The sequence below is a fragment of the Chiloscyllium plagiosum genome, unplaced genomic scaffold, assembly GCF_037043375.1.
Source record: "Chiloscyllium plagiosum isolate Xiang-an unplaced genomic scaffold, Cpla_swu_hap1 HiC_scaffold_27, whole genome shotgun sequence".
In the NCBI taxonomy this organism is placed as follows: domain Eukaryota; kingdom Metazoa; phylum Chordata; class Chondrichthyes; order Orectolobiformes; family Hemiscylliidae; genus Chiloscyllium; species Chiloscyllium plagiosum.
This window is the reverse complement of record NW_028270165.1, coordinates 57,611,231-57,624,532: the sequence shown is the minus strand read 5'-3', so window position 1 is coordinate 57,624,532 and position 13,302 is coordinate 57,611,231. Positions and strand designations below refer to the sequence as shown.

At 45.5% G+C, this 13,302-nt stretch overlaps 1 pseudogene; it reads right to left on the bottom strand.

The window, feature by feature from the left end:
- Positions 1 to 5,733: 5,733 nt before the first annotated feature.
- LOC148144236 (uncharacterized) overlaps positions 5,734 to 13,302 on the bottom strand; it is a 71,053-nt pseudogene continuing 63,484 nt past the window's right edge.

Here is a 13,302-nt window from a genome sequence, read left to right as displayed (position 1 = left end):
CCCATGTGCGGTTTCTATCGTTTTGTTCATCTCGCGTTCATGTGTCTATCAAGATACACCTTAAACGTTGCTAAGATGCCTCCTTCCACCACCCATCACCCCTCTGCGTGAAAAACCTTCCCCTCCACTTCTCCTGTAGACTGCCCTCCTCTTGCCTTGAACCTGTGCCCTTTTGTTGTTGTTCTTTTCACCCTGGGGAATAAAAAAACCTCTGAGTAACATAGAATCCCGAGTGTGGAAAAGACCATTCGGCGCAACATGTGCACACTGACCCTCTGAAGAGTAACTGACAGACTTATTCACCTACTCCTATTACGCAACATTAGCCCTTGACTATAGCACCCTCTCCCAGAGCATCCACGTCCTTCTGATAGCGTGGTGACCAGAACTGCATACAATATTCCGAATGTGGTTGAAATAAATAGCTGTAATGTAACTTGCCAACTCTCACACCCAGGAAAGGCAAGCGTCCTATGTGCCTTCTTGACCACCATACCCACCTCTGTTTCCACTTCCAGATCCCTCTGCATGCCAGTGCTCCTAAGAGTTCTGTCATTTATTGTACAGTTCTTGTATTTCTTTCTCCCTTGTGGCTGTATCCAGCTTCCCCTTAATTCTACTCCCACTTCATCTCTTTGCCCACTCATCACCCCTCCACACATCAGCATATCATAAGACAATAGGAGCTGAAATTAGGCCATTCATCCCATTGAGTCGACTCCACCATTCAATCGTGGCTGTTAACTTTCTCAAGCCCATTCGTCCCGGAACCCTTGATCCCCTTGATACTCAAGAACATTTCTGTCTCCATCTTAAATCTGCTCAATGACCTGGCCTCCACAGCCTTCTGTGGCTGTGAATTCCATAGATACACCACTCTCTGGCTGAAGAAGGTTTTCCTTATCTCCCAACTAAAGGGTCTTCCTTTTCTTCTTAAGGCTGTACTCTCGGGTCCTACTTTGTCCTAACAATGGAAACATCTTCCCAACATCCACTCTGTCCAGGCCGTTCAATATCCTGTAGGTTTCAATTGTAACCCCCCTCATCCTTCTAAACTTCATATAGTCCCAGAGTCCTCAAAAGTTCCTCATATGTTAAACGTTTCATTCCTGGGACCATTCTCGTGAACCTCCTCTGAACATTCTCCTGGGGCACATCCTTGCGAATAGGAGGCCCAAAACTGCTCTCAATGCTGCAAATGTGGCCTGACTAGAGCCTTATAGAGTCTCAGAAGTACATCCCTGCTTTTGTATTCAAGTCCTGTCAAAATAAATGCGATTATTGCATTTGCCTTCCTAACTACTGACTCAACCTGCAAGTTTACTTTGAGAAAATCCTGGACTTGAACTCCCAAGTCTCTTTGCACTTCGGATTTCTGTATTTTCTTCCCATAATCCTTCTGTTCCAACAGTGACTGTCTGGTGTCAGGGCAGCACTAGTGATTTCCTGACATGTGGATTGTATTTGGGGATACCAAGGAATGTCAGGAATTGCGAGTATCTCAGGAACAGTCGTTATTCCTGGAAGAGGCAGACAGGAATGTGGTGTGGTCCTGTAAACTCCAGAACTTTGATAACTTCATGAGTCAGCAATAACGCTTTCTGGACCAAGAAACGAAAGGGCCAATGAGAAACTGCTACAAGGGAGTTAACAAATAACATACATTAACTATCGCTGGGAAGGAGGAGGCAAAACAATGAGCTGTTTCTTTGGACAGATGAGATAATGGTGTTTAATAACTGTGACAAAAGGACAATTAATTCTGCTTATAGAAGGAAGGCCTTGGTGTAAAGGGCATACAAGGAGCAGGAAAATCAACATTTCGGGCAAAAGCCCTTCATCAGGAATCCTGTATTCCTGATGAAGGGCTTTTGCCCGAAACGTCATTTTTTCCTGCTCCTTGAATGCTGTCTGAACTGCTGTGCTTTACCAGCACCACTCTAATCTCGACTCTGGTTTCCAGCATCTGCAGTCATTGTTTTTACCTTGGCGTAAAGAGGTTAATTGCAGGACAGGCTGTTTCAAACAGGTGGAAAACCCTCAAGGATAAGAAGGTAAGCTACAGACCTGAAGTCTCCAGAAGTGTGGGGAGATGGTGTTAGAATCTAAAGAAACGTTACACCACAAATCTGAAAGTGACGGAACTCCACCAGAATTCAACTCCAGAACGTTTCAGCTGCAGTGCTTGGAAGAACAACCCTGCATCAGACCCCTGTAAACTTCCGGAGATGGGCACTGTTGGTAGAAACAATGTTAAATTCCGCCAACATTTGGGTGATAGCCAAGATTTGGGTGGTGAGGGTGAACTTGCTTACTTGAGGGGTTTTATATTTTGGTTCCTACTTACAATAAAGTGTAAATTATGATTCAACAGTTGGTTGTCTGTGCAGTTTCTGAGTCAGTATTCAAATTAAAGCGATTCACCCACAATCAGAGTGAGAGGCTAGGATTAATAATGACTCCTTTGCATTCAGCAGGACGGCACGTCAATACTGTTATAAAACGAATGCTGAATCCCCTCCCCTCTCTGAGATCTCAAACCGAAACACCAATAGAGGAGTGCATTGCCCTATAATCGGAAAATTAGTGTGAAAAGTAGTGTCATCTGCTCTAGTCTTAAATAAAAATAAATCCCTGACACTTTAAAAATCAACAAAAAACAATTTACATATCCAACTTGAATGGTGAACAACTGAACTAAACTATTAACAAACCTAATAAATCCCTTCGAACTACTGACGATTCTGGCATGAAACAGGATTTTTGTCATATGCTGTTCCAATAAATACAAGACCCACTAAAACAACAAGAAATAGAATTTAGTCTCTCAGATTACATCTTCCAGAATATTCTAAGCATCCTTCTATTGAATCTTTTGTCAGGAATGCCTCCTGCAATTCCTGCTCTTCTGGTTTTTTTGTAAATGATGCTGTCTCATTCACAGCTGACTGTCAGAGCTGATGTCTCTCTCTAGTGCTGAGGACTCTTAGCTCTAGCAATGGGGAGTTAGCTCTGGGGTTCTGTCCAACTGTCCCCTTCTTTTATACCCTTGATGCCATATTGAGTTTTTACAATAGGATCGGTCCTCTGTTGTCAAAACCATCACATTTAAATTTAATAGATATTGGTAGCCAAAGGACCGGATTTAAATTGATTGGCTAAATTGAAAAGTCATTATCTTGGCCTGTTAACTGTACAACCTTGTGATAGAAATGTTTCTGTTTGTGTGCTCTCTGTTGTGATGATGTTACTCCTTTAAGAAGATGTCATCTTGATTTTTTTTCCCAAGAGAGGTTGTAAAAGGCAGAGGGTCCGATTCGACTGGGCTAAGGGACTTCACTCATGGCCAGATGTTGGCAAAGGCAACAATCGGAAAAAGGTTTGAGATTTTTTTTTTCTGAAACACTTCTACAGCGAAACAGTCTGTAAGGTCACCCCCCAGCCTCTGACCCTCCAGGGAAAATAGACTGGGGCTATTTCAGCCTCTTGCAACAGCTCAAACCCTCCAACCCTGGCAGTATCTTTGTAAATCTTTTCAGAACCCTTTCATGTTTCACAACTTGTTACAAACATGTCAACTAATTCAGAGAAGCCTCTCAATTACAGCTGTAAATGGAGAAAGTGTGTTTAATCATGAGTCATGAATAAAGGCTGTATTAATCTTTTATTGTGAAGTTTTACTCCTACATCTCCAAACAGATAATACAAACCTGGTCAGAGGGGAGTGATTGAAAAAATATGTGGGGCAAAAATTTTAGTGTGTGGCTTGTGTATGGAATGAGCTGCCAGTGGAAGTGGTTGAGGTCGGTACATTAACAACATTTAAAAGACATTTGGTCAAACACATGGAGAGGAAAGGCTGAGAAGGATAGTGGCCAAGTGCAGGGAAATGGGGTTACTGTTGATGGACATTTTGGTCGGCATGGACCAGTTTGGGCCGATGGGCCTGTCTCCGTGCTGTAGCACTGACTCGTGTCTCTTTGTCTCTCCAACAGTTTTGAGTTTTCAGATGAGCATCTCACTTAATCACACTGAATAAAATCCAATCTCATTAGTCAACTCTGATGTGGAAGTGCTGGTGTTGGATTGGGCTGGACAAGGTCAGAAGTCAAATGGCACCAGGTTAGAGTCCAACAGGTTTATTTGAACTCAAGATTTCAGAGCACTGCTCCTTTGTCGGTGAAGTGATGAAGCAGCAGCATTGAAGAAGGAGCAATGCTTCTAAAGCTTGTAATTTCAAATAAACCTGTTGGTCTCTAAGCTGGTGTTGTGTGATTTCTGATATCTTCAGCTGTGGGTTTGTGTCGAACTTAATGGGATATTTTGTCCAACTCGGCATTTTTAAACAGTATCACTTGGAGGGATTCACTTGAAACCTTTCAAGAGGTGAGTTCAACAAGACTGAACTATTCAAAGTTACTTGGACTCAATTTTAAAACTTACATCAGGACCGGTAGACATAGATGTACAGCACGGAAACAGACCCTTCAGTCCAACTCATCAACGCTGACAAGACATCCTAAATTAATTTGATTCCATTTGTCAGTATTTGGCCCATTATCTTTCTGAACCGTTCCTGTTCATGTCCGAAACCAGATGCCCTCTCAGTGGTATAATTGTACCAGCCTCCACTTTCTCTGGAAACTCATTCCATACATGCACTACCCTCTGCGTGAAAACATTGCCCCTTACGTCCCTTTTAAATCTCTCACCCAGCCAAATAGCCTCTCCCTGCAGCTCAAACCCTCCAACCCCCGGCAACATCCTGGTAAATTGTTTCTGATACAGAAGTCAATGTTTTCGGAAGAACCCTTCTTCAGTCCTGAACGAGGGTTAATACCCGAAATGCTAACTTCACCTCCGAATGCTACCTGGCTTGCTGCGTTCTCCCAGCCTCCTGCTTGCCAACTTTGGATTCCAGCAACCGCAATTATTTTTTGTTTCTAACAAATGGTGGAGCAGACTCAATGGGCTGAATGGCCTCATGTCTGCTCCAGTGCTCTTGTGGTCTAAGGTTTCTGCGGATTCTTAGCAACGTGCAGTCCCAGACTCCGAGTAATGTCGCCCACTGGAAGCAAAGTTTATGGAATCACAGAATCCCTACAGAATGTAAACAGACCTTTGGGACCAAAAAGGCAACATCAACCCTCCGTATAGTTACCCACCCAGACCTATTCTCTTAACCCTGTTACTTTACATTTACTTGGAGAAAGTGAGGACTGCAGATGCTGGAGATCAGAGTCAAGAATGTGGTGCTGGAAAAGCACAGCAGATCAGGCAGCATCCGAAGACCAGGAGAATCCTGATGAAGGACTTATGCCCAAAACGTCGATCCTCCTGCGCCTCAGATGCTGCCTGACCTGCTATGCTTTTCCAGCACCACACTTTTGACCAGTCTACATTTACCCCTGACTACTGCACCACACTTACACATCCCTGAACACTATGGACAATTTAGCTAGGCTAACTCACCCTAACTTGTACATCTTTGTATTGTGGGAGCAAAAGCGGAACACCCGGAGGAAACCCATGCAGACACGGGAGAATCAAACACTAGATTCAAACCCGAATCCATGGCTCTATGAGGCAGCTGTGCTAACCACTGAGCCACCATGTCGCCCCGAGCCACTTTAGAGTTGCACTTGGGGGTGTGAGGCAGTGTGCAGTCCAGACATTTTTTTAAAAGCCCACCAACTTTCCCACTGCACCCATTGTCAGAGTGGGGCACAAGGTTTAATCCACAGTAGCGTCACTTGCAGTATCCGATTGTTGGGAGCACTGGTGCCCCTGCTGGTGTCTTCGCAAGTTCCTGGAAAATGTGAACCTCTTGCCACACTCAGGGCAGCTGAATGGCCTCTCTCCTCTATGGAACCGCTGGTGGGTCAGCAGAGCAGAAGAATTGCTGAAGCCCTTCCTGCACTCAGGACAGTAGAACGGCCACTCTCCCATGTGGACCCGCTGGTGGGTCAGAAGGTGGGAGGAGTGGTTAAAGCGTTTCTCGCACTCTGGGCAGGAGAACGGCTTCTCCCCTGTGTGGACCCGCTGATGCCTCAGCAGGTGGGAGGAATTGCTGAAAGCCTTCCCGCACTCGCGACAGCTGAAGGGCCTTTCCCCCGTGTGGAACTGCTGGTGGGCCACGAAGTTAGAGGAGACCGCAAAGCCCTACCCGCACACTGAGCAGGAGAATGGCTTCTCCCCGGTATGGACCCGCCGGTGGGTCAGCAGTTGGGAGGGCTGGGGAAAATTCTTCCCACACTCAGGGCAGGCAAATGGCCTCTCCCCAGTGTGGACCCGCTGGTGTGTCAGCAGGGAGGAGGAACTGCTGAAGCCCTTCCCACATTCAGGGCAGGGGAACGGCTTCTTGCCTGTGTGGACCCACTGGTGCCTCAGCAGGGCAGAGGAATCGCTAAAGGCCTTCCCGCACTCGGGGCAACTGAATGGCCTCTCCCCTGTGTGGACCCACTGGTGCTTCAGCAGGTCAGAGGATTTGCTGAAGGCCTTCCCACAATCAGAGCAGGGGAATGGCCTCTCCCCGGTGTGGACAAGCTGGTGCGCCAGCAAGTGGGAGGAGTGGGTGAAGCTGTTCCCGCACTCGGGGCAGGTGAATGGTCTCTCCCCAGTGTGGACTCGGCGGTGGTCCAGCAGGTGGCAAGAGCGGATAAATCCCTTCCCACACTCTGGGCAGGAGAACGGCCTCTCCCTGGTGTGACTGCGCTGATGAATTTCCAGGGCAGATGGGACACTGAAGCCTTTCCCGCAGTCACCACACTTCCACGGTTTCTCCATGGGGCGAGATTCCTCTGGTTTCTCCATGGCCAAAGCTTCAGCTGCACACAAACGCATGTACAAACCCTCCCTGCCGTGAATTCCTCTTTCCAGGCTGTATAATTGTGACAGGCTGCACATTCAATGCGCTGCCACAGTAGCGTCTCTCATCCAGCTCCACTGATGCTGAAAGCGTACTGAAACAGAAACCAAAGAATTTTGCTCCTTCTCGCAGAATCATAGTCAAAAATCGTTACAGTCCCAATGGATTGATCGACTGTCTGTCATTGACATGAAAATGACGACTGCAGATGCTGGAGAGTCAGTCAAAATGTGTGGTGCTGGAAATACACAGTAGGTCAGGCAGCATCCAGGGAGCAGGAGAGTTGCTGTTTCGGGCATAAGCCCTTCAACTACTGAATTTGAAACTTCAGTCTTCAAATCTTCAAATGCACTGGAAAAAACAGATTATGAAAGTTATCACTGTCAGTCAGGGTAGAAATTCAGAACAAGCAATTCTCCTTTATGCGGAACATTCTTTTCTTTTGTAATTCCATGAAATTGAAAGCACCATTACCCTACTCTGACTGCTCTACATTTACACCTGATTAATGCATCTAACCTACACATCCTGGACATTATGGACAATTTAACATGGCTAATTCACCCAAACCTGCACATCTTTGGATAGTGGGAAGAAACAGGTGCACTGGAAGAAATCCGCAGCAAACACCAGACGGAGAATGTGCAATATCCACACAGACAACGTCCCCAAGGCTGGAATTGTATCTGGCTCTCTGGTGCCGTGAGGCAGCATCACTAACCACAGACACCGTACCTTCCTTTTCCAGTCCTGCCACCAAGTCACTCAGCTTGAGCTCAAGCAAAGCACTACGTTTAATTTTCACTTCACACACACTGAACTTTCGGCCCGTCCCCACTTCCCCTACAGGAAATGCAAACAGCTGGTGGGTTGCCACATCGAATCCCTACAGTGCGGAATGAGGCCATTTGGCCCAACAACTCTCCATTTACCTCTGACTAATATACCTAACCCACACATCCCTGAACACTATGGGGCAATTTAGCATGGCCAATTCATTCTAAACTGTACATCTTTGGACTGTGGGAGGAAACCGGAGCATCTAGATGAAACCCACACAGCTACGGCGGGGGGGGGGGGGGGGGGGGAGACAATATTCAAACTCCACACAGACAGAAAGTCACCTGAAGCTGGAGTCAAATCCTTGTCCCTGGTGCTGTGAGGCAGCAGTGTAACCACTGAGCCACGTGCTGAAAGAGATGCAATGTGGAACTTTATTGACTGTACCGCACAGTGGATTGTTGAGTAAGGTTGAGTCTCGAAGGATCTGGAAAGAGGTAGCTAACATTTAGGAGCGCATTGCAACAGATGCTGGAATCCGTCCTGAAAACAACAAATGCTGTAGATCACAGCTGGTCAGACAGTGTCCACATAGAGAGCAAGCTAACATTTCAGGTCTTCTTTGAGATTTATAAAATCTTGCTGGATACAGAGAAGATGAATGCCAGGAGTCATTTCCCTGGAATGAGGGATTTCAAGACGAGCGGACATATTTTTAAGGTGAGAACAGAAAGATTTAAAAACAAAATAAGGGGCAACATTTTTACACAGAGTGCTTCACGTGTGGAATGAATTTCCAGAGAAAGTGATGGATGCGCTTATAGTCCCAACATTTAAATGACATTTGGATAAGTACATGAATAAGAAATGTTCAGAGGGATATTGGGCCAAGCACATGTAGGTGGGACTAGTTTAGTTTGGGATTATAGTCAACATGGACTGGTTGGACCGAAGGATCTGTTTCCGTGCTGCGTGACTCTGACTGGATACAGTGGATGTGGGGAAGATGTTTCCACCAGTAGGAGAAACGAGGACCAGAGGATACAGGCTCAGGGTGAAGGAATGCCTTCAGAACTGAGCTGAGGAGGAAATTCTGCAGCCAGAGGATGGTGAATCTGTGGATCTCATTGCTGCAGAGCGCTGTGGAGGCCAAGTCATTGAGGGCATTTAAGACAGGGATAGATAGGTCTTTGATAAGTAAGGGGATCAAGGGTTACGAGGAGAAGGCAACAGAATGGGGTTGAGAAACATATCGGCCATGATCGACTGGTGGAGCAGACTCAATGGGCCAAATGGCCTCATTCTGCTCCTGTATATTGTCGTCTTAAAACTGGGCAGATTACTGAAGTGGTTTTCATGAACAATTTCAGAGTCCTGAATTAAAGCCGTAGAGGTGTACAGCACAGAAACAGACCTTTTAGTCCAACTCATTCATGCCGACCAGTTATCCCAACCTAATCTCGTCCCATTTGCCAGGACTTGGCCACTATCGCTCTAAACCTTTCCTATTCATATACCCATCCAGATGCCTTTTAAATGCCGTAATTGTACCATCCTCCATCACTTCCTCTGACACTCGTTCCATACATGCACCACCCTCTGAATGAAACACTTGTCCCTGAGGTCCCTTTTAAAATCTTTCCCCTCTCACTCTAAACCTATGCCCTCTAGTTCTGGACTCCACAACCCAGGGAAAAGACCTTGTCTGTTTATAAAATCATGAGGATTATGGATAGAATAAACGTGTCGAAGGTCACCCCCACCCCCCACCCACCCCCACAAAAGCTTCTGACGCTCCAGGAAAACAGCCCGAGTCTATTCTGCCTCTCCAGATAGCTAAAATCCTCCAAACCTGGCAACATTCTTGTAAATCTTTTCTGAACCCTTTCAAGTTTCACAGCATCCTCCTGTTAGGAAGGAGACCAGAATTGCACAAAATATTCCGAAAAGGCCTAACCAGTGTCCTATACAGCTGCAACGTGACCTCTCAACTTTCCTACCCAATGTTCTGACCGATAAAGGAAGGCATACCAAATGCCTTCCTCACTGTTCTATCTACCTGCGACTCTACTGTCAAGAAGCTATGAATCTGCACTCCAAGGTTTCTTTGATCAGCAACACTCCCTCGGACCTTTCCTGATTTGCTTTTCCAAATGTAGTACCTCACATTTATCTAAATTAAACTCCATCTGCCATTCCTTAGCCCATTGGCCCATCGGATCAAGATCCCATTGTCATCTGAGGTAACCTTATTTGCTGTCCACTACATCTCCAATTTTGGTGTCATCTGCAAACTTACTAACTATACCGCTTATGCTCACATCCAAATCATTCATATTAATGATGAAAAGTAGTGGGACCAGCACCAATCCATGTGGCACAACACTGGTCACAGGCCTCCAGGCTGAAAATCAACCCTTCACCACCACTCTCCGTCTACTACCTTCAAGCCAGATCTGTATCCAAATGGCTAATTCTCCCTGTATTTCTCTAGATCTAACCTTGCTAACCAGTCTCTTGTGAGGAACCTTGTTGAATGCCTTTCTGAAGTCCATGGAGATTATGTCGACTGCTCTGCTCTCGTCAATCCCTTGTTGCTTCTTCAAAAAATTCGATCAAGTTCGTGAGGCATGATTTCTCACGCACAAAGCCATGCTGACTATCCCTAATCAATCCTTGCCTTTCCAAAGACATGTAAATCCTGTCCCTCAGGATTACCTCCAACCACTTGCCCTCCGGCAATGTCAGGCTCACTGGTTGATAGTTCCCTGGCTTTTCCTTGCAATCTTTCTTAAATATTGGTACCACGTTAGACAACCTCCAGTCTTTCATCACCTCACTTGTGACTATCGATGGTACAAATACCTCAGCAAGGGACCCAGCAATCACTTCTCTCGCTTCCCACAGAGTTCTAGGGTACAACTGTTCAGGTTCTGGGGATTTATCCACTTGCATGCATTTCAAGACATCCAGCACCACCTCCTTTGTAGTATGGACATTTTTACATTTTTCAAGATATCATCATCTGTTTCCACACATTCTATTTCTTCCATGTCCTTCCCTACAGTTAACACTGATGTAAAATACTTGTTTATTATCTCCCCCAACTCCTGCAGCTCCACACATAGGCCGTCTTGCTGATCTTTGAGGGGCCCTGTTCTCTCCCTAGTTACCCTTTTCTCCTTAATATATTTATAAAAATCCTTTGGATTCTCCTTAACTCTACTTGTCGAAGCTATCTCATGTTCCCTTTTTGCCCTCCTGAGTTTATTCTTAAGTATACTCCAACTGCCTTTGTACTGTCAGGATTCACTCGATCTCTCCTGTCTATACTTGTCATATGCTTCCTTCTTTTTCTGAACCAAAAGCTCAATTCCTCTAGTCATTCAGCATTCAGTACACCTACCAACCTCCCCTTTCACCCTGGGTTCTAGATGAGAGTGGTGCTGGAAAAACACAGCAGTTCAGGCAGCATCCGAGGAGCAGGAAAATCGATGTTTTGGGCAAAAGCCCTTCATCTAATCTAGAATCTGGTTTCCAGCATCTGCAGTCCTTGTTTTTACCTCGATTTTCCCCTTTCACTCTAACAGGAATATACTGTCTCTGGACTCTCAGTTCCTTATTTTTGAAGGCTTCCCATTTTCTAGCCATCCCTTTACCTGCGAACATCTGCTCCCAGTTAGCTTTTGAAACATCTTGCCTAATACCAAGTTAGCCATCCTACAATTTAGATCTGGTCTATACTTTATCTTCACTCTTTTATAGCTCATAGAATTATCGTCACTGGCCCCAAAGTGCTCCTCCACTGACAGCTCAGTCACCTGCCCTGCCTTATTTCCCAAGAGTAGGTCACGGTTTGCACCTTCACTAGTCAGAACATCCACTTACTGAATCAGAAAATTTTCTTGTACACATTTAAATTCCTCCTTAACTCTACTTGTCGAAGCTATCTCATGTTCCCTTTTTGCCCTCCTGAGTTTACTCTTAAGTATACTCCAACTGCCTTTGTACTGCCTTTAAACACTATGGCAGTCCCAGTCTATGTTTGGAAAGTTAAAATCCCTGACCATAACCACCCTATTATTATTAAAGATAACTGAAATCTCCTTAAGTTTTTTCTCAATTTCCCACTGACTATGAGGGAGTCTGTAATAAAATCCCAATAAGGTGATCATCCCTTTTCTTATTTCTCAGTTCCACCCAAATAAGCTTCCTGCATGTATTCCCAGGAATATCCTCCCTAAGCACAGTAATATATCCCTTATCAAAAAAGCCACTCTCCCTCCTCTCCTGCCCCTCTTTCTATCCTTCCAATACCATGTGTGTTCTTGAACATTGAGCTGCCAGTGCTGTCCATGTTTCTGTAACTGCCATGATATCTCAGTCCCAAGTTCCTAACCATCATCTGCCTTCGCTGTTCGGCCTCTTGCAATTGAAATAAATGCAGTTTAATTTACCAGTCTTACCTTGTTCTCTGTTTTGTTACTTCCTGCTCTGATTGTTTAACTCAGTCCCTTTCCCAACTGGACCAGTCACAGACTGATCTCTTTCCTCACTATTTCTCTGGGTCCCAGCAATCCCTGCCCCCCACCCACCCCTACCTTACTAGTTTAAATCCTCCTGAGCAGCTCTCGCAAATCTCCCAGCAATATATTAGTCCCCTTCCAATTCGGGTGCGATCCATCCTTCTTGTCCAGGTCTTTTCTACCCCAGAAGAGATTCCAATATTCACATTTTTGGATCCTTTCTCCCATGCACCAGTTCCTCAGCCACTGATTCATCTGCCCTGTCCACTTATTCTCACCCTCACTAGCAACATTCCCCATTAACTGGTTAAGTCCTGGATTGCTTTCCGAAAATGCAACACCTCACGTTCGTCTAAATTAAACTCCATCTGCCAATCCTCGGTCCATTATTCCATCCGATCGATTATAGCAAACTCTCTTTCCTCCCTTATTCCCTAAAAGCTGAAAATCTCCATCCCACACACTCTCCTTTCATTCTCATTTTACTGAACGTATTCCCTGCTCTGCCTCATCCTGAAAAGTCTGGTTCATGCTGATTAACAGGCCTACACTCAGGGGGGATTTAATTGAAACATAAGAATGCTGAATGGCTTGGACAGAGTGCATGTTGGGGGAGATGTTTCCAGTGGTAGGAGAGATGGGGACTCGAGGGCACAGCTTTCGAGTAAACGGAAGATCTTTTCGAACAGAGATAAGGAGAAACTTCTTCAGCCAGACAGTGGCGAATCTATGAAATTTACTGCCACAGAAAGCTGCGGTAGCCAAGTCACTGAGTATATTTAAGACTGAAACAGATGATAGGTTCTTGAGTCTCAAGGGGAGAAAGCTGGAGAATGGGGTTGAGAAACTTATCAGCCATGATTGAATGGTGGAGCAGACCCAGTGGGCTGATTGGCCAAATTCCCGCTCCTGTGTCTTATGGTCTCTTGCTGTTCTGGACACAGTGAGAGAAACTTGGGAGCAGGAGTAGGCCATTTGGTCTTTCAAGCCTGCACCAGCATTCAACAGATCATGACTGGATATTAATCTACCTACATCTAGGTGGATACACTGGGATTTTTTTTCACTGGAGCACAGAGGTGACCTCACAGAGGATTATAAAATCACGAAGGATAGCGATGTCCTTTC